Source organism: Callospermophilus lateralis, unplaced genomic scaffold, assembly GCF_048772815.1.
Source record: "Callospermophilus lateralis isolate mCalLat2 unplaced genomic scaffold, mCalLat2.hap1 Scaffold_123, whole genome shotgun sequence".
Taxonomy (NCBI): domain Eukaryota; kingdom Metazoa; phylum Chordata; class Mammalia; order Rodentia; family Sciuridae; genus Callospermophilus; species Callospermophilus lateralis.
The window spans coordinates 2,725,035-2,745,524 of NW_027512416.1; the positions used below are offsets into that span (position 1 = coordinate 2,725,035).

The window sequence follows — 20,490 nt, forward strand, 5'->3', positions numbered from 1 at the left end:
CCTTATTGCACATTTTAAAGTTGGAAGGATACTCTAGTTTAAGTGGGGGATATTTAGGGGGAAAATATTTTGGCTCCAAATGTGTACTGCACCAAGGCAGCTTTATTCTAAAAACATAAACCATTTAAAATAAACTTTTTATATTTTGAAGCCAATAATCCTTCAACACAATGAATAGTTCATAGTCCACTTTCTGACTAAGTGTCAGAGGTTAATTTTATGGGCCCTGTTTTAAGGCCTGTGAACAGCCCTCACTACTCTGAGAATTGGGTGTAGGTGGAGGTTCATCTTTAAAGCCTGAAGACATTAAGTCTTTTGCAGCAGGTGGTGGCCCATAGTCTCAGGGACCATGAGTTGGAGGTGGTAATGGGGCACCAGGAATGAAGTACTCTCTTGGGCCAAATGAGCCTAAAGGTCTAAATGGTGCAGGTCCTGGAAAAAAATCACGAGGTTCAAAAGGCAAATCCCATTGTCCAGGTGGAACACCTGGTGCATATTCTCTGAAGCCTATTGGTGGACGCATACCAGGACCTGGAAAATAAAAAGGAAGTTATGTAAATACCCAGAAATTTCTGAACTTGGGTGATTTCAAGTATGTTAATATAGTCTTTAATTTCTCCCAAGCCTAGAACATCAACTGGTGAACATCCTGACTTGCCAGATGAGGCAAACTGAAATGGAACAAGTTTAGGTTATAGCCTGGCCAACCAGCCATGAAGCAACATATTAAGGATTTAAACATGGCTCTACCTAGCTCCAGGCTTATCTTTTTTCTTTCCCTACTATATAATTGCAGAATTATTTCTATCTCACAAGAGCTCCATTTATATTTGGAAGTACTATATTACCATGACAAGATGATAGATTATGAAATAAGAACTTTACTACATCAAAGAAATTTTGATAAAAGGAAATCCCACTATTTATTACTGTATCCATTAAAAATTCATGAAGTATTTCAGCATGGACTTTACACATGCCATCAGAATCAAGGGGCATGCCCTCCTGGAAAAGGCCTTCCACAGCCACCTAATTAAATCAGCAACATTTATTAGGTCACTGTTAAATCCTCCTCTTTAACACTTCCCTCTGACTTTTCTCAAGGTAAGGAGGGTTTGACTTTTCCTTTTCTATATTCTATAACCTACTGCTTATGCTTCCATTATGGGTGATTACAAACTTTATGCTATAGGATTTTCATATCTGTGACAAAATTTTAAGTTATGTCATGTGTCTCATCCACCTTTCCATCTATTGCAGTGCATATCAACATATTTTCAACAAACATCTGCAGAAGTAATATTTCTGGCTTTTCTCTTTATAGCCCCTTATCCTTGTCTATGAGATAGCTATTGCCTATCTCAGTATAAGATTATGTAGTGTCCTATATGTCCCAGAAAACTGGAGGAAAAGTTAAAATGTACTCAGCTGTATCCTTTCATTGTTAAGACCTGAGATAGCAACCAACTGTTTTAGCAAGCAATAGAAATGAAAGATGAATGTGATTTATACGTCAATCACTACTGTTCAGATCATCATACCAAACGGTGGAGGAATTGGCTGAGGCCCAAAAGGCCCACCGAGCTGAAATGGTGGTCCATACCAAAAGGGAGGTGGTGGAGGCCGTCCCATCGGGGGTCCCATAGGGGGGCCCATGAAGGGTACCCCTGAGAAAGGAGGGGGCCCTTTCATAGCCATATTAACCTGCAATTTAAGATTTGAAAGCAGTTAAAAGTTTTAAAATTCCTATGTATTAAGACAAAGTACCAACACTGATAAAAGCTAAAACCCCAAACAGGCACCTGTCCACAGAACACCATCAGTGCAACAAACTCTACCCACCCCTCCTGTGTATTCCCACTGACAGCTTACAGAAGTTAGAAGGATTCCACAAGAGGGAGCAGTTTGTTACTGATTATATCTGCACAGGAAAGGGAAAGGCAAGAGGACTGGCAGAGGTTATTAACAGAGGTGATTTCTGACCAGTATGTCATGCTGTATTCACTACAACCTATTTCAAAGGGAGTCCCCCCTCCCCATCACTTCCCTTTCGTCACAATAGCTCATTACTTCTATATTAAGAATGAACAGAATAAAATGAAAAATCCATTCTTTACCCATGTAATAATTGCTACAATTCAGAGTATCTTCAGTAAGTCTTTCATATATTATTCAACCTCTGAGATCTTTACATAGACTGTCTTGTTTTAAATAAGAGGGAACAAAAGCAAATGGATTATCATCATTTGTTGAAGGCCACTCTGCATATTAAAGGATCTCAATCCCATGTTTACCTCCAAGCCATGCTTTTCCCACCTCTACTCCTCTCTAACAACGGGTCTTTGCTCTCTTTTAAATCTTCTACTACAAAGGGGTTTGGGGGTCTTATCTAAGCTGCCCTTAGATTGCTTCAGAGATGTATATTCCTGGAATATGTATACACTGGAACTTGAGAAGTATTTTCCAATACAATGCTATATACACAAATTAGGAAGACAAGGCTTTAATATTTACTTTCATTTACTGTACACCATTTGAGATATTGATTTATCATTTCCTATGAGTAGTGGGTTTGAAACTAAACAATTAAAAATTTATTTTATTATAGAGCTGCAGAAGACCTACCAGATATAATAGCAACACAGTTTCAAGAGAATGCACTTATGTGAACAAATGGACCATTGCTTGGGACTGGCTCAAGAGGTCATTTCAGATTATCATTGTTGCACTGAAACAGTATTTCACTTTCATAAAATCTGATACCAATCTAATTCAAATAACTCAAAATAGGGTTTGCTCAAATGGAGGAATTCTTAAATAGCATTCTTCCAAACAAAAATAGAAATGATGAATTATATAATTTTTAATGAATTTACTTTGCCTTTGAACATTCAACACAAAACACCATGTAAAGTTAGAGTGATAACTTTTCACATTCTGTAGTTCATTATAGTGGTACACACTTAAGCCACATTTCCAAGTTAAGGAGAAAAGTAAGCTCAATATTGCATGCAGTTTAAAGCAAACAAGATCAGTGTCATGCTCTGAATATCCTTCCCAGAAATGCACAGAATAAAACCCAATTCAGTTCTCAACCTCTAAGTACTTACTCCAACTGGATGCTCAGTCAAAGAAGTAATGGTAGAAACTGAGGGGGTCTCAGGTTCTTGGGGAACAGTTTGCTTTTTAAAAAACAAATGGGATAGTACAAATAGAACACAAAGAAGGATAAAGCAAAGAGCAAGTACTGTAGGAAAGCTACATGTTCCTGCACGACCACGTGATTCACAGTAACTACAGAACTTACCTTGCCCTCATCCATCACCTTAGCTGGAGAAGAACTTCTGGAGCTGCTCTTCATGTGAGCTGGACCACATCCTGGGTCTGTTAGAGATCAAAGAATGGATTCAGACTTATTCTAACATGAAGAGAATAAAAATCCTGCATCCACAATTACAGATTCTTTGAAATTACTTGGTCTCTTTACCAGAGGCAACGGGTTTCCCAGATGCCTCAGAAGACCATTGAGTACGAGGTAAAAGTCTATCCAATGACCCTTGGGAAAGAAAGATCAGAGCCCTTGTATGTATTTTTCAGAAGAAATAAACCACTGGTGGACAGGTCAGGGCTCAACAATAACTAGAAAGCAACATTAAAAATGGGTTGCCCAGGGGTTGGGGTCATAGCTCAGTTGTAGAGTGTTTGCCTAGCATGTGTGAGGCACTGGGTTTGATTCTCAGCACCACACCATCTACAATTAAAAATTTTTTTTTTAAAAAATGGGTTGCCCAATACGAAAATCACAATTTATGAAGAGACTTAAGTAAAATAAAGAACTGCCTTGGGTTGATAGAACAGCAAATTAATACGTACTGGTCCTAAACTTTAAGCTATAGACTTGAAGTATGTGTAGGTTGGCTTTTCTTTAGTCTGTATAACCTGACTTCCAATCTTACCAAGACTACAGTCCTATTTAGAATTGAAAGTAAGACTCAGTATTTCATATTGGAAATATGTATGCTACATAAAGTTTAAGGCTACTTTTATATTTGGGAAAGGAACACCATAGAGATTTAATTTAAAGATAAAGGTTTACACTTCACAGTGTAAAATTTAATAGAAAAAAACAATACAGGGACCTCCAGGAAAAAAAAAATGTTTTCTATTCTAGAACAGATTTTACAGAAAACATTCACTAAGATAAAGTAAGAAATTATCTTCTATATATTGTACAGGCCCAAATTCTATGTTTTCATTAGAATATTTAAAAGGGAAAAAAAACAAAACCTTGAAGCAGTTTACTATAAAGCAACATGTGAATGCTCACCAAATCCATTTCTAGGCATATCTCTTTGATTAAGAGTAGCAGAACGAGGTCTCCCAACTGGCTCTGCTGTCAGTGGAGGGGAACATTCTCCACCACTCACGGGGGATGGACCAAAAGAGCCATTATGGCTCAGTGGACCTAAAGACAACAATGCCGTGTTACTACTTTAAGGCAGCCTTCTCCCTGAACCAACCCCCACACCTCCCGCTTTAGCAAATCATTCAGATTATTTCATAACCATTACACACAGAAATAAAAAGTAATTTACATACATTCTGCACCAAGAAATAAAATAGCTCCTTTTACAAAGTGCCCCCTACCTCTCCGAGGAGGATTTTGTAAATTTGGTCTCCCCGGCATTGGTTTTACAATCACAGGTTCATCTTGCCGCATTGCCATCTTTTGGGTCATTTCCAGTAGTCTTGAATATTGAGAAAGAATGGGCTAAATTATGAAACAGCAATCATAGATAGTATCTAGCATAACCTTAAAACACTATAAAACATACAGTAAGACACAAAAATCACATACTTCTGTCTCAAATTAGCAGCTTCCCTTTTCTCTTCAGCTATAGCTCTTTCTGCAGAACAAGCTTTGAGCTATTAAAGAGAAAATATTCAAATTCAGTTGCGGTAGGCTATGCAAAAAATAAAGAAAAGGGGGAAAAAATCTTACCCAATTATCATGAGCTTTCTTCTCATGCATAGCAATCTGAAAAAGACAACACATTAAAAAAATGTTTTTAGGAACTCTTTATAATAGCCTATAATTGTCTGTATTAGATATCAAAGAATTCTGCAACTACAGGACAGTATTAATTACTACCTGGTTTTTAAATGAGCACTCGGTTTTCTGTAATTCTTCTTCCATCTCTTCAATTCTCTGCCTAAGAATTACAACAATTGAATAAAATTTGAAACATTCTGACCATTTTCCCTTTATTCCATCAGCTATACTTTTAAAGACTTTTATCATACATAAGAAAAACATTTCTATTGTTATATGAATCCAGTGTGATCAAAACTAATACTACAGACCAGGTGCAATGCCACATGCCAGTAATTCCAATGATTGGGAAGCTGAGGCAGGAGGATCACAAGTTCGAGGTCAGTCTCAGCAATTAAGTGGGAACCTATGCAACTGAGACCCTGTCTCAAAGTAAAAAAAAGGTCTAAGGATGTAGCTTAGTAGTAAAGCACCAAAAATAAATAAACAAACAAACAAATAAATAAATAAATAAATAAATAAATAAATAAATAAAACCCTAATACTAATAACTTCTTTATCATTTAATTGCTAGAGATTCTGAATTGATAAATTATAATTTCCTTAACTGTTCATCAGTGTGTTCTCAAGTAATTCTGCTAGAAATATCTTCCTCCTTAAAACTTTTTTTCTTTTTTTCAAATTATATCCATAGAAGATTTCCAAGGTCTATCAAATGCCACACTTTTGTGGGTCTTGATATAACACACAGAAAACTGATTTCTTAAAGAATTACTACAACATACAAAACCCCCAGAAGTGTTTGCATTGACCAAGTTCCCTATGGTCTTGCCCAATGGGTACAAGTAAATTTTTGTTAACATTTCTCATTTGTGAAGTTGAAATTTATTTTTTCTCCTGTGTGAATTGAATGTGTTCATATCCTCTCGTTATTTATACTTCCATGCTATTTTCTTCTATCTACATAATGTAAAAAAAAAAGATTAAAAACAAAGCTAAAACTAATTCATTAGACATTGACACCCTCCTTTAGAAACTGAACTCACTTGTAATTTTTAACTTCCTGTACAGCGGAAACCACCTTTTCATCTGCAGCTGACAGCTGCTGCTCTTTTTCTAGTCTCTCACATTCTTCTTGACTCAGTTTCCTATAATAAAGCCAGTTATCAAATCAAAAGTTTCTCTTTGTGAATATCACTTCCCACAATTCTATAAAATGCTTAGGCACATAAAATGGGAATTCAAACCTGCAATTTCATAAATCAAACTCTGGCAAATCACTTACATTTTCTAACTTCTCCTCTTAATTCTCTACTTATCAGTAAATAAAATAAATGTGAAAACAACATGTGCCCCAAGGGCAAGTCTTCTGTGTGTAAGATAATAAAAACTCACTTTACTTCAATGTGGAAGATCAGGACTGATCAACCTAACATAAATAAACATATTAGGATAAAGCAGGGGATAATTCTTTTCTCGTTTCTGCCATGGGTAGGACACTAAGTATATCTTTGTCATGGAGGAACTCTTTTCTCAATCCAAGACTGGTACCATAATAAAGATATAGTCAGTCAAAGAAAAAATCTTCTAGAATATGTCTTTTAGCTATGCAATTAACCACAGAACATTTTTCAAACTTTAGATATCTATTTCAAAAGAATTGTAAATTAAGCAAAAAGACAAATCTGAGTTTTGATAATGTCTATCAACCAGAAAAAGAAGCCAAACTGACCCACTATCAGAGTATTATCTACTGACAAGTTTTAACTCTGATCATGAAACTCAAGATGTTCATCTACTGACACAAAGGTAGCCACATTTAATGATTTAAAAAATACTATTTTCTGCTATCCTTGTACTACTTTAGCCATAGTTCAATTCAAAAGATAATTAACTTGAAACTTAATTTTCCATAAATCAGAAGAACTACAGTAAAAAAGGATTACTGATACCAAATAGAAAAAGGGGATTATATATTCTTATATAGCTTTTCATTTAATTCTTCAGCAAGTATTTTATGAGTGGCTATAATATACTAGTTACCTTGTAAGATGCTAAAGAATAAAAGAGCTCACTGTTTCAGGTATAAATGATGTCTAAAGGAATATAATAATTTTCCCCACTGGCTTAAGAATGAATATGGAGAAAACTGAATATTGAAGAAAAGAGAGAATTTTGTTTCCAATTATCAAAGAGTTAGTCTGAGAGCACTAAGAACAATCAAAACATCTTTATAAGAATATAAAATTGTGTTTGAAGGAATCCAAGCTAAAAAGTCAGTGAAGATATATGTATGTGGCCAAGATCCATTAGAAAAAGGAATCTCAGAATTACAAGTAAGGCTGGCACTTTAAGGTACTTTTCTCCTATTGAAGATAACACAAAGATATGAGTCTGAACAAAGCCTTCATTTAATTCCTGGGCTTAGAGGAAAAAAGAGGCTACCAATAAAGGGACCCTTAACAAAAGCCCTAGCCTTTGAGTTTAGATTAGAAAGTACTGCACACTTAAGTGATGAACAGGCAAAAAATCCAAAAGGAACAATACTGAAACATTGAAAAGACAAGTCATTTTTGAATTATCTTAATTGCTGACTAAGTTTAAAGTGACAATCTTACTGAAGTAACCTCAACACTTTTCTATAAGAAGATAACTTCGTCTTAGTCCTCAACTTTCATCTATAATTATCACAAAAATGTTGGCCAATCAAAACTGACCAGGCACTCCATAAGACAAAATTCTGTGAGAAAAAATCCCACAGAAAAGGAAACCACCTAATGGGGTTATCTGCACATGTTTTAAAATCACTGTGCTTTATATAGTCAAAAAAGTAAAGTCAAGATTATGAATTTCAGGGCTGGGAATATAGTTTAGTTGGTAGAGTGCTGCCTTGCATGCACAAGGCTCTGGGTTCAAACACCAGCACCACAAAAGAGGAAAAAAAATTACGAATTTTGTCAAAGAATTAGAAACTATAAAACCAAGAAATAGTTGGGTGTGGTGACCTACCTACAGTCGAAGATACTCAGGAGGCAGAGGCAGAATTATGAGATTAAAGATAGCTTGGAAAGCAGTAAGACCCTAGTCCCTTATGAGAAAGAGCAAGGAGTCTGGGGAGGTAGCTCAATAGTAGAGCACATGGCTCAAGGTCCTGGGTTTGAGCTGTAGTACTGAAATAGGACTGGGGTTGTGGCTCAGTGGTGAAGCACGGGCCCCACATGTGTGGGGCACTGGGATCAGTCCTCAACACCACATAAAATAAATAAAATAGTGTGTCGGGCTGGGGATGTGGCTCAAGCGGTAGCATGCTCGCCTGGCATGCGTGCGGCCCGGGTTCAATCCTCAGCACCCCATGCAAACGAAGATGTTGTGTCTACCAAAAACTAAAAAATAAATATTAAAATTCTCTTTCTCTCTCTCTTAAAAAAAATCCTATAAAAAATAAAATATTGTGTCCATCTACAACTAAAATAATATTTTAAACCCTGAATTTTTTTAAAATCCTAAACTCAATGAATGATTTTAGCAGCAGATTTGGGAAGTAAAATAAATCCTAGCGCTTTTAAGACAGGTCAGAAGAAAATATCCAGAAGAAGTAAATCCAGAATGTAGGAGGCAGGGGAAATCAAATTCTAATATGCATTATTATAATCAGAAGAGAGAATGAGGTAAAATCAACATTTAGAAAAAGACTCGAAAATTCAAGAAGTGTTTAATGGTCCCAAGCAACATAACTGCAAGAGGAAAAGTGGGTGGGGTCGGGAAAACTACACCTAGGCACTTCCCAATACAACTGTTAAAAAAACAGAGAAAGGACTACAGAAACTAGGGGAGGGATAAGACCAAACAACAATGATAATGGACTCCTTAAAGAAAAAATTTAAAACAGATGGTAATTAATTGGATATTTTTAAATTGCTAAAACTAAGTAACAGTCAAAATTCAGTAGCCAAAGGAAAGATCCTTTAAAAATGGAAACTGGTTTTAACTCTAATCATGAAGTTCATGTCAACCTAATACAGATTATAAAGGTAGCAATATTTAGTGGATAAAATACTATTCTCTGTTTATCCTTGTACTACCTTTGATACACTAATCAAATCTATCATTAAAAGACAATGTTCAAATAGAATGAAAATAATTTCAAATAAGAAACCAACAGTGCAGAATGCAGAACTACAGAAACTTTAAATATGTGTATAAATTGAATGAATGTCTTTTGGAGTTCACAGTATATGAAGTACTAACATACAATGCCACAACAGTTATCGGATTCAGGAGCTACTTAAAGCCCATAAAAAAATAATAAACCTATTAATCTATGTCAGGTTTTTATTAAATCCAGAATATATACCATGGCCTTTAAATTATGAGAAGATGAATAAAATTATATTTATATAATTATAATTCCATTATAATTTATGATTACATCAAGTTTATACAGGGGATGAGAAAAATAATTAAAAATATTTAAACTATTAAAAAGATACAAGGAAGAAAAAAAGAACAGGTCATCAAATAGAAAGCAAATTCTTCATAAACCACAGGCACATATTGACATGGACAGACTTATATTTTAGAAAGTCCACTCAAGCGGCTATAGAGTAAACTACTAAGAATTTGAAATAAGTTATATACAAATATAAAAAATGGAGAATGAAGACAGATAATCTAGGTTAGAGGCAAGAACTAACATAGTACCTGGGGATGAGTAAAAAGAGTACAAACCACAGATGATGACTGAATAAATTTTGGAGGAGTTGAGAAAAATAGTGCTACAATTTAATTGCATTACAAAGAAAATTAATTGACATTTAGGTCATTCAGATTACTAGTAGGGACAGAGAAAACAAGTGTTCTTTTAAAAAAAAGTGATAAAATGAGAAATGTTTCTTTGAAACAGGCCAGGAATTTAGAACTGGCCTGAACAAAAATTTGAGATTCTAAAAAGGTCGCTTGGAGATCACAGAATTTTAGAAAAGTTAATGGAAAGGTTTCAATATTTAATGCATTAATTAGGCAACAGAAGTCAAAATACCTAAAAATAGTTAGGTCTGTAAAAAGGACTGTCTTTGCTTTACAAGATATATATATATATATATACACACCGAAGAGTAAAATCAGGTGCAAACAAATAAAATCTGACACAACCTATTTTTAGAGAATTCAAGTATTTTTGTGGATTAAAAACTTCAAATGAACTTTCAAAAAATAACTAGCTCCACACTAAGAAGATTAATATATAAATATATGCTACAAACAAGTACTTCTGTAATCGTAACTCCTAAGGTCCTTGCCACAGTTCCATTTTGTGTGAACATCTGAGATATTCAAGTCCAAAACTTGTACCATCAATAAGTAAATATTATTCCTTTTTGAAGTTTTTATTCTACTAAAACATGTCATTCCAAATCACTCAGTATTTTTAAAGGTCCAGAGTTAGAGACACAAGTTCAAAACATTAGAATTACATAACTGATCACAATAAAAGGTAATTAAAATAAATAGGGGGATCAAAGAAAGGGTCTAGAACTTTGAGAGGTATTTCCACATCAGTGACTGTTAATACCATTTTACCACTTCCTGCCTTCATATGAATTTGACAGTTGATTACAATGTCCTCACAGCCTTAGTTTATGGTTCCAACTACCTCAGGACTCTTAAGACTGACGATGGAAAGAAAAATGCAACTTATAGGACACAAAACACAAAGGAAAAAAGACAAATCTCTACTTATTACAAATAGAAGAAATTGTAAATAATCTTAAGAAAAGATAAAATTATCTATTAGTTCACACAGTGATAATAATAACAAACAATGAAAATCTTACTTTTGTAGTGCTATCTCATTTTTCTGGTAGAGTTCATTTAAAATCTCAACTTTCTGCCTTAGAGTTTTGCATTCCTCTTCCAGTCCAACTTTAGAAGACTGTAGTGAATTGCAGTCACCTTCTAATTTCTTTATTTGGTCTGTAAAGGATAAAACAGCTTATCTCTATATGTGTACAAGGACTTAAGAACTTGTTTGAGGGAGTAGTGCCAAGAAAAGTAAGAAGCATGAAAGCAAGAAGCCATTCTTTATCTCTCCAATAAAATTTTAAGTCTTTCCAACATGACAATTTCTTCTCAAGAAGAACCCACCTTCTAGATTACATTTTGTGGACATCGAGGCTCTTAGCTTAAGTTGTAAGAGTTTTAGATCCTCTTCAACTACTGATATTGTAGTTTGTGTCTAAAAATTGCAGAAAAGAGAGGTATTCTTAAAAGTGAGGCACAGGAAGAATTGACAGGCACTATGGGACTCTTACAAAGAACTATACCCGAGAGACATCCATCATCTGCTTAATTTGATCTTTGATCTTCTCATTCCAATCACCTAAAAAAACAAAAGACTTTAGCTTTTTCTTTCCTTACTTTTAACTCTATATTCTCCTAACTTCCCCAAACTACATAATGATTGTGTTCAAACACCAGAAGAAAAAAAAATCAATTAAATAACTAAACTGATTAGACTAATGACTTTTAAGAGAATTGCAAGCTTAGATTTAAAAAAAAAAAGAGAGAGGTGAATTTCAGGCTGGGATTGTGGCTCAGTGGTAGAGTGCTCACCTAGCATGTGTGAGGCACTGAGTTTGATCCTCAGCATAAAAATAAATAAAAGTACTGTGTCTGTCTTAAAAACAAAACAAAAAAAATGTGAATTTCTAGTTTGCACAACTAAAATGTTATCTATGCTATTCTTGTAAGATAAAAGCTTTTCTTCTCTCTCAGATCTATCTTCACTTGGGCAAGTAAGTGTCTTATTTAGAAAGATTCAATCCTCTATTTTCTCCCTGAATCTACTACCAGGTGTGGTTTGAAATACTTGCTATGTAAGCAATATCCAACTTGGGAGAAAACATCTGGAAATATTTTCCTCATCAGTAAATACTGTTACACTCCCTCTCTCTAGCTTTCTGATAGTCTCTAGCCTCTGTTCTCACAGCCTTAGTTTATGGTTCCAACTACCTCCGGACTCTTAAGACTGACTGTGGACCTTAAAACCACAGAGCCATAGAGATGATGAGTATCAAAATCAACTATCATCTGCATAAGTTAAGAAATAAATTTCTCTTACTGTACAATGTTCAATACTTAGAGGTATAGGATGTGACTATTGTAGCTGCAGTGTACTTACTAGTTTTCAATGGGATAGAAAAAGTCAGTGTTCTTCACATGCCTATTGCTACATTATACCCCAGCAACCCACCTCTGCCAATGCAACAGACATAACTATAGATCCAGTGATATGTGTCTACAACCCTGAAGCTTAAGAAGAAAATCAGCCAGCTGAAAAGTGGCATCTGCATAAATACTTAATTAAAGACAGGAAAGCAAAAAAAGGATTCAACCTCCCTGAGACTGATCTTACCTGCTACCTCTCCGTTGGTTAATTCATCTGACCCATCTTCTCTATTTTGATCCTCAGATTCAGATTCACATTGTAACTGATTCAACTGTGTGATATAATTAGTCAAAGCCTAGAAAAGAAGCAAAAGGTTGGAAGACTCTTGATTTTAATTCAGAAGATTTCAGGAGAATTCATGAGATGAAACATGTATTTGGAGTATAAACTTACATTAATAGTATCATCTTTGTGATTAAGAGCTACAAGTAAATCTTTCTGGAACTTCTCAAATGATTTGATTTGTTCACTGAGCTCAGCGTGTGATGTACACCAGTCTTTGACTTCCTGCTGCAACTGAAAAGTCAAAACACATGAATTCCTGTGGGTTAGGGAGGGGTTTCTGCACTAGATACATCAGGACTACAAGACTTAGACAAAGAAATAGAGAACCATACTCCTCGGTGGCCTGCCTCAATCGAGGGGGTTGAGACCTTGGTTAAGGAAGAGGGCAGAGTGGCCCCAACTCTCACAGCTGCAGTAAGAACGTAAGAGCTCTCAGGAAGTTGACCCTGTTTATTGCATTCCCCAGAAAATTGCTGCCAATTCAAATAATTTACCTCCAGCAGGAATGGCTGGGCACATATGACTATCTCCTAAATTTATAGTCCTTATCATGTAATCTTCCCTTGGCAGGTGAATCAGTAACTACTCAAAAGAGGATCATAAAATACTTAATTTTCTAGTTTAAAAAGTTTCTTTGAGGCTATGCAAGTTAATAACTGATTGACATTTTAAGAAAATACACATGTACAAGATAAAAATCAGGATGAATAAAGTTTATTACATTTGAACAACCATTTTAATTGACTTTGCACTGAAAAAATACACATTTTGTATAGCTTTCACTGGACAGACTATCAGGAGGTACATCTTCAGGTTTTCTGTCCATTTCCTTTTCTTTCAATGTCTGTTCCTCAATTTCCCTTTGGTTTTCATTTTCATCCTGTTTAAGTTTGTGCAACGACAGAGAGGAAAAGACAGAAAGAAAACCTGTCATCTTAAAAACAGCATATCATTCTTCTATACTGGTATGATGTGAAACAGAAAGTGCTTGAAATATTATTTAACTACAATTTATCAAGAGATCAGCAGTATCAAAAAAAGGATAAATCATTCAAGTGTAGAGATGAAAAATGTTTTAATGGCTTCAAACTAATATACTCTATATAGTGTGGCAATAAGGGTTGTCAATGAAGGTTGCTCCTTGGTAGAACAACAGTTTCTCCTACAGCAATGCCAGATTCAAATTATCTTAAACAGAAAGCAAGGCATTTTGACTCCACCTACCTTACATCTAAGTGATCACCAATATGTTAAGCTCAGTAACTATAAAAATACGTCACCTACCAACAATAAAGACAAACAAATCCTACTGCATTGTTGATCTACTGTTCCTAAATGCACCAAAGTCAATACTACCTGTGTTTGCGTACTGCTGCTGCACAGCTCACAACACAGCTTCTCTCTTCCAGCTAAAGACAGCTGCTTTAGTGCTTCCAACTCCTCTAAAAGCACCCTTTCTCTTTCTGAAACCAGGTTTTCGTTATTTAATGAGGATCTCTAAATAAGAAAAGAGGTCATGGAAGAATATTGATTGCGATAGAGGTAAAAAGCAGAAATATCAAGCAGATTTCTTTTAACCCCTTGGGACCAAGAGACGTTGGTTCTACCTTATGATTCATATTTCATTATTAGGGATTAAAAGGCACATATGAAGTTCAATGCAAAATTTGCAACTTTAGAAAAAAAGTTATTTAAACTTAAATATTCAGGAATTCGTATAGTTAGAGTAATATTTTCTGTCAATTTTTGCATTGAAATTCTAGAAGAATAAATTCACAAAATGCAATGAAGAAAAGCAAAACTGATTTTTCAAATGATGTATTTTATTCTCAAATATCAATTTTCCTATTATTTTATATTTAAAAAATACACGTTTTAGTTTTCAAAATTAAATTCAATAAATTTGTTTTCATAAGAACTTTCATGTAATTATTTCTTGCTTTTCTGCAATAATTTTGTGAGTATATTTTATATAGCAGTTGATGAGAATATAGCTCCCAAATACCATGAGATATTTAAATTCAGAAAAGAATGTTATATAAATTTGAATTTCTCTAATCAACAAGAGATGTGTCCTTGGAGAGAGTTCTAGAAACAGATTACTTCAGAAGATTTCCATTCATGATTAAAAAGATGGATTAAAGATAGATAAAGATAAACCTTGGAGATGGTAATTGGTAGACTCACAGAACTATAAATGAACGTTGAAAAAGTGAATGACAGCAACTGTATACTCAAGTACCTCAGTATAATATTTCCAAAACTCTCAAAGTGCTTTAGCTATGTATGGTCAATAGAATTTTTAAATTTATATTGTAGTCACATTTCCAGTGCCTGAAAGGCAGTTAAATAAAATGATAATGCACATTATATCAGTTGAGTTAGGTGTGCCTAACAAGGTCTAAAGTTGATCACAGGAACTTCCTGATGTTAAGTATTTGTAATTTATTTGTATCTAGGAAAATTAATTTTGACTTTAAAAAAATCCACATAAAGAATACCATTATTTCAATTGAGGAGAAAAGAGACTCTAAAGTTCCCATACCTGGGCTAACTGTCTATTAAGTCTCTTAATCTCTTCTTGTAGCTGTTCCATGTGTCTCATGTGTGCCTGCCTCAACAGTTCTGTGGCCTGTTGATGTTCTTCATACTGTCGTACAAGTTCTTGCCTCATATCTTCCAACTGTTCTTCGTTTGACATCATTTGTCTAGAAGCATCCATGCTTGATGTCAACATCTTACCATGAATCTTTGATGGCAAAAACCCCAGCAAAAAACTCAATCATAACATATTTTGTGGCAATTAGTCAGCATTGATATTTTAACTGAATATGAAAACAATTCTATTAACAACATAAAGCATCTGAGTTTTAGTTTTATTATTAAACAAAAGCATAAATAACTTTTTTAAAAATATATTTTTTAGTTGTAGATGAACATAATACCTTTTTTTCATTTATTTTATGTGGTGCTGAGGATCGAACCTAGTGCCTCACCCATGCAAGGCAAGCACTCTACCACTGAGCCACAACCCCAGCCCATAAATCACTTTTTTTAAAAAAGTATTTTTCTTATTTATAATTCCAAAACAACATGCAGTTAATTTATTACCACCATATATGTTATTTTCCAAAAGGAAACAGCTACTTACAAGATAGTTTAGCTAAAATCTAATTCTAACAGAGAAAAACAAAATACTCAAGATTCTTTATCCACCCCCTCCAACCCCCACCCCATCCACTTTTTTTTCCGCCCATACTAGAGATTGATCCCAGGGCCTCACACATGCCTGGCAAGTGCTCTACCACCAAGCTACATCTCCAGCCCCTTCTCTTAATGAAGTTATAACTCCTTTATATCTCTTGATATTTTATAATGGGGAAATAATATAAACAACAACAACAAATATATACACACACACATACACACACACACCCACAAAGTTTATAGGGCCAGGGTTGTGTCTCAGTAGTAGAGCACTTGCCCAGCATGCATGAGGCACTGGGTTCAATCCTGGGAACCACATAAAAATAAACAAATAAAATAAAGGTATTATGTCCATATACAACTAGAAAAATATTTTTAAAAATTAAGTTCACAAAATATAAGGAATTTTGCCTATTTAATTTTTATTCATTGGTCATCACCGTATTATAGAAAACTGCTTATTCAAAGAAAAATATAATAAATTTTATTTGGAAATAAATGCTTTACATTTATGAGTTTCTCACACTCATGACAAGTCAATAGGTTCTATGAATACTTCAATCCCTTAAGATACTAATTAAAATCATTCTGCCTTGAACAGCTACAGCTAAATTAGTTTTCATAAACATTTCACAAGTTTTGCATTACATAAAAAGCTGACAGTTTTATTTGAATACTCCTCTGAACAAGATATATCTATCGTGAACACATAAAATAAATTTGAAATTCAGATAATTTTAAAAGAAGTAGAATTTATTGTTTTCTAATAAAGGCTGCAATTCATTGGGGTAACAGATCCTCAACTAACAAGAAAAAAGAATTAGTTCATAGATAATAAGATACTTTGAATTGTCTTCTTGAAATCGTAGCAATTTCCTTTTATGTTCTTACATTTAATTGAGCAAATCATTTGGCCACAGGTATTACCTAGTTATAATATAATTAATCTTCAATTAGCTTAAATAAAATTAACACAGGTATAATTTACAATGAGAACTTAACATGTACTATGTCCATAAGACAACCAAGAATACTATGACCTGACTTATTTTATACTTCACACCAATATTGTTTCACTTAATCAAATACCTAATAATTAATAAAATACATTAAAGTCAAGACTGGACTTCATACTTTCATTCTCTATTAATCAGCATTATTGCTACTGTTTTAAACTGAAGATATTATTATAAGTTTTTCTTTTTTATATTCAAAGAAGCATACTTACAGATTCACTAACTATAAATGTTTTGTCTTTGGAGAACATTTCTTCTGAAATAATTAGTTGGTGGACCTCTGATTCTACTATATCAAGTTGATCACTGTTTGGTAATAGAACTTCTCCATCTTCTCCTAACTCTTTACTAAATGGCTTAAATTCTTCTTTAAATTTCATGTCCAAAGCATCAGAGGTCTGAAGATCAATTTGATCCTGAGATAATTTCATTTCATTAAAATAATGTTTTTCATTTTGCTGACAGAAAGTAAGTGCTTGTTTTGATGACATAGTATTTTCTTTTCCCTTTGATAGTCTAGATAGTTCAGTTTGTTGAGCAAATGCAACGCTCATTGACACAATGACCTAAAGAAATCAATCAAACAAACAAAAAAGGATTAGATTTATAAATACCAGCTGGATTTAAAAAGTGGGTAATTACTCAAAATTATATAAATTAGAAAAAAGCCTGGCCTCATAGTTTTAAAAACAAAAATAAATCCTCTAATAAAGTGATACAGAGATAGGCTATTTTTCAATAAATTTAACATCAAAGTGTTTTACTGCCTGCCTTTTAAAATAAAACAAGCAAAACTTTTCTAACTATAACATTAATAAATGCTCAGTACAAAAATAAAAAAAAAATAAAAGTCTTTATATTTCTTCCTTCCAAGAAAATTCACTTGGCCATGAGTGATAATGTTCTGTGACAACCCTCCATCAGTATCTGTAGTTATTATCTAACATTACAATAATTTATCAGGGTAATACAACTACTTTTTCTCTTCATAAATTTTCCCTCATTTTTAGAATGCCAAACTCCTTCACAAGGTAACTATTTACAATGTACCACATATATAAAAACTTGTGGCATTCTGAAAAATTGTAATTACTATTCTATATCAAGAAAAAATGTTCTTTTCAATGAAAAGCACCGCAAAACATTCTATGAAGCAGCAATTATAGTTGATGCTGTTACACAACTGTTTGAAATGAAAGTCACAAATAAAAACAAAGTACATACCATCAATAAAATCCATGCTTTTTTTGACAGTTCAAAGATCAAGAAAATCTATAAACCAAAAAAACCTTGCAGATAAACTATAAACTTACCTTAGCTATTTCTTCTTCTAATCTTTCTTGGTATTGTTTTTCCAAAAATTTAACCATATTTGTTTCTTGTTTCATTCCACATTCCTTAGAAAACTAAATTGAGGAGTGAAATATGACAATTTACACTGATTTTATACCATTAATTTTAAGGATGTAGTCAATATTCCAAAAATATCACTATTTTTGGACACTTTCAAATAAAAATAAATTTCAGTTATCTTTTAACTAAAAACATTTAATCTAATAATCCTACAAAATAATTACACTTACTATAAACTTAAAGATGCAAAGAGAGAAAAATATTTACATATCTGTAATTATTAGCATAAATTCTAGGGTGGGTTAAGGATACTTAAATATAATTAATAAGACTTATGTATAAATGTATATTTATTTTAAGTAAAATGTTAACAAGTGGCTATGTTTGATAATGAAATCATGAGCAAATTTTCTTCTGGGTATTTATTAAAAGAACACAATTTTCCACATACAAATTATTTTTATCAATTAAAAAAATAAATCTTCTTTTAGAAATGTAGATATACTGTCAACATGAAAGTATTTGTTTATTTGCCAATTATTTGAATTTCATCCAACAGACATTTAATAAGGGATGAGTGTGGCTCATATCTCTTCTTAATATCCAGAATGAGAATGGGCAATAGTCAGTGATTTTAATTTTTACTAGAATTTAGAATTATTTAGTGAAGATGAAGATGCAGTTGGGGGTTTGAAAAAAGTTTTGAATAATACAATGTTGAGGACAGGCAGAGAGTGGCTCAGTGGCAAGCACGGTAAAAAAAGCGTTTTTCTATCATTACTTCTGTTGGAAGATGGCCTAATCCATTATTCCAGCCCTAGCACCTTGGATTTTAGGGAATCCTATACACCATTCTGAAGATACCCTCTGCTTCCATAAGGGGAAGAAAAGACTATGTTGGCCATGGTACTGAAGCTGATTTGTTACACAGTTCATAAAGAAATGTTACAAAGAAAAAATTTAAACTGTAACAGGGGAGGAAAATTCTCAAATTTAACTTTCTCTGTGTTTTTCCTATGCTATGAAAAATATTTCTGTAGACATTCTGGATCTTTTACATAAGGTATTATCCTCATGATTTATGCTTAATCTTAGCCAAATATTTACTACATAATTACAAAACTGAAGACGTAAAACTGATAGTAAGAAAAAGTATCAGTGTACATAACTGTTTAAAAATGAAGATTAAAAATAACATACCTCTATTGCATGATCAATATTCTTTTTTAGACAACTTCCAGGATGTACTACTGATTTCTGTACATCAGATTCTTTAATTACCACTGAATCAACAGAGAAGCTAAATATAAATAAAAAAGTATAAAAAAAATTAGTGTTGTGTGTTTTATCCAAAGTTTCTGCCATGCATAACGTGTACTGAGGCAGTGGGGAGACAAAAATGATAGTTCCCCCAGGGTTACAAGTATTGTAACTTAAAACATTTTTGACTAAGTTTTCCATTTAAAAGTAACAATGAATATTATGTCATTTAATGAATTTCAGTATAAATGTATGATAAAAAATTTATTATGTAAAAAAACATTTTTAATAAGTTTTTTAAAAATAACATCTTAGATATGCTTATATAGCAACAGTGTACATAATATAACACAGTATATACACTGATACTACACATTACTTATATACCTAAGATATATGATACATATTATTCATATTACATGGATATCTAAATTACACAGACACAAAACATATAATAATATAGAATAGATTATATTGGATTAAATATATTAAAAGAGCCAGGTACAGTGGTGTGTGCTTGCAACTCCAGAAATTTGGGAGGTTGAGGCAGGAGGATCAAAAATTCAGGATGAGCCTTAGCAATTTAGTGAGACTCTCTTTCAAAAAAAAAAAAGGGGGTTGGAAATGCAGGAAGATGGCTGAATAAAGTATTTGCGTCCCTGACAGATCTGTGGAGTGAACCAAGAAAAGCAAAAAGGTCACTTTTTTCAACAAGATGGGTGAATGGTCCAGAACTAGGAAGGACTTAACTGGAATTTAATACTGGATACTCAAAACAGATCATGGACTCAAGAGATCTTGTATAATAAAATAAGGGGGAAAGATCCCCAGCTCCAGAGCTGTAAAATAGCTGGAAGTACAAACCAGAATAATCCCTATGTGAATGTAGTAAAGCAATAAAGGAACCCCCATTCCTAGGAAAACAGAGGTGTTTTGCGGTATGGAGAGCTTAAGAGCTCCGAGATACTGCTCAAAAAACAACAAACAAACAACAACAACAACAAAAAAAAAAACAGTAAGCTGTGCTGCACAGCATCTGTGTACAGGAGGGAATCCACCAGCTTTCTTGGCATGCATGGAGGACAGCAGAA

The 20,490-nt window shown here is 33.5% G+C and overlaps 1 long non-coding RNA gene and 1 pseudogene across 1 annotated transcript; both read right to left on the reverse strand.

Annotated features, from left to right (window-relative positions):
* Positions 1–217: 217 nt before the first annotated feature.
* On the reverse strand, positions 218–15,300 carry LOC143640136 (transport and Golgi organization protein 1 homolog; annotated as a pseudogene).
* A 1,912-nt stretch (positions 15,301–17,212) lies between these two features.
* LOC143637763 (uncharacterized) lies at positions 17,213–19,426 on the reverse strand. The gene is made up of 3 exons (XR_013154884.1): positions 19,340–19,426; positions 18,100–18,192; positions 17,213–17,352 (listed from the first exon to the last, which is right to left on the reverse strand). It is a non-coding gene; the product is annotated as an uncharacterized LOC143637763 (long non-coding RNA).
* Between the last annotated feature and the right edge of the window lie 1,064 nt (positions 19,427–20,490).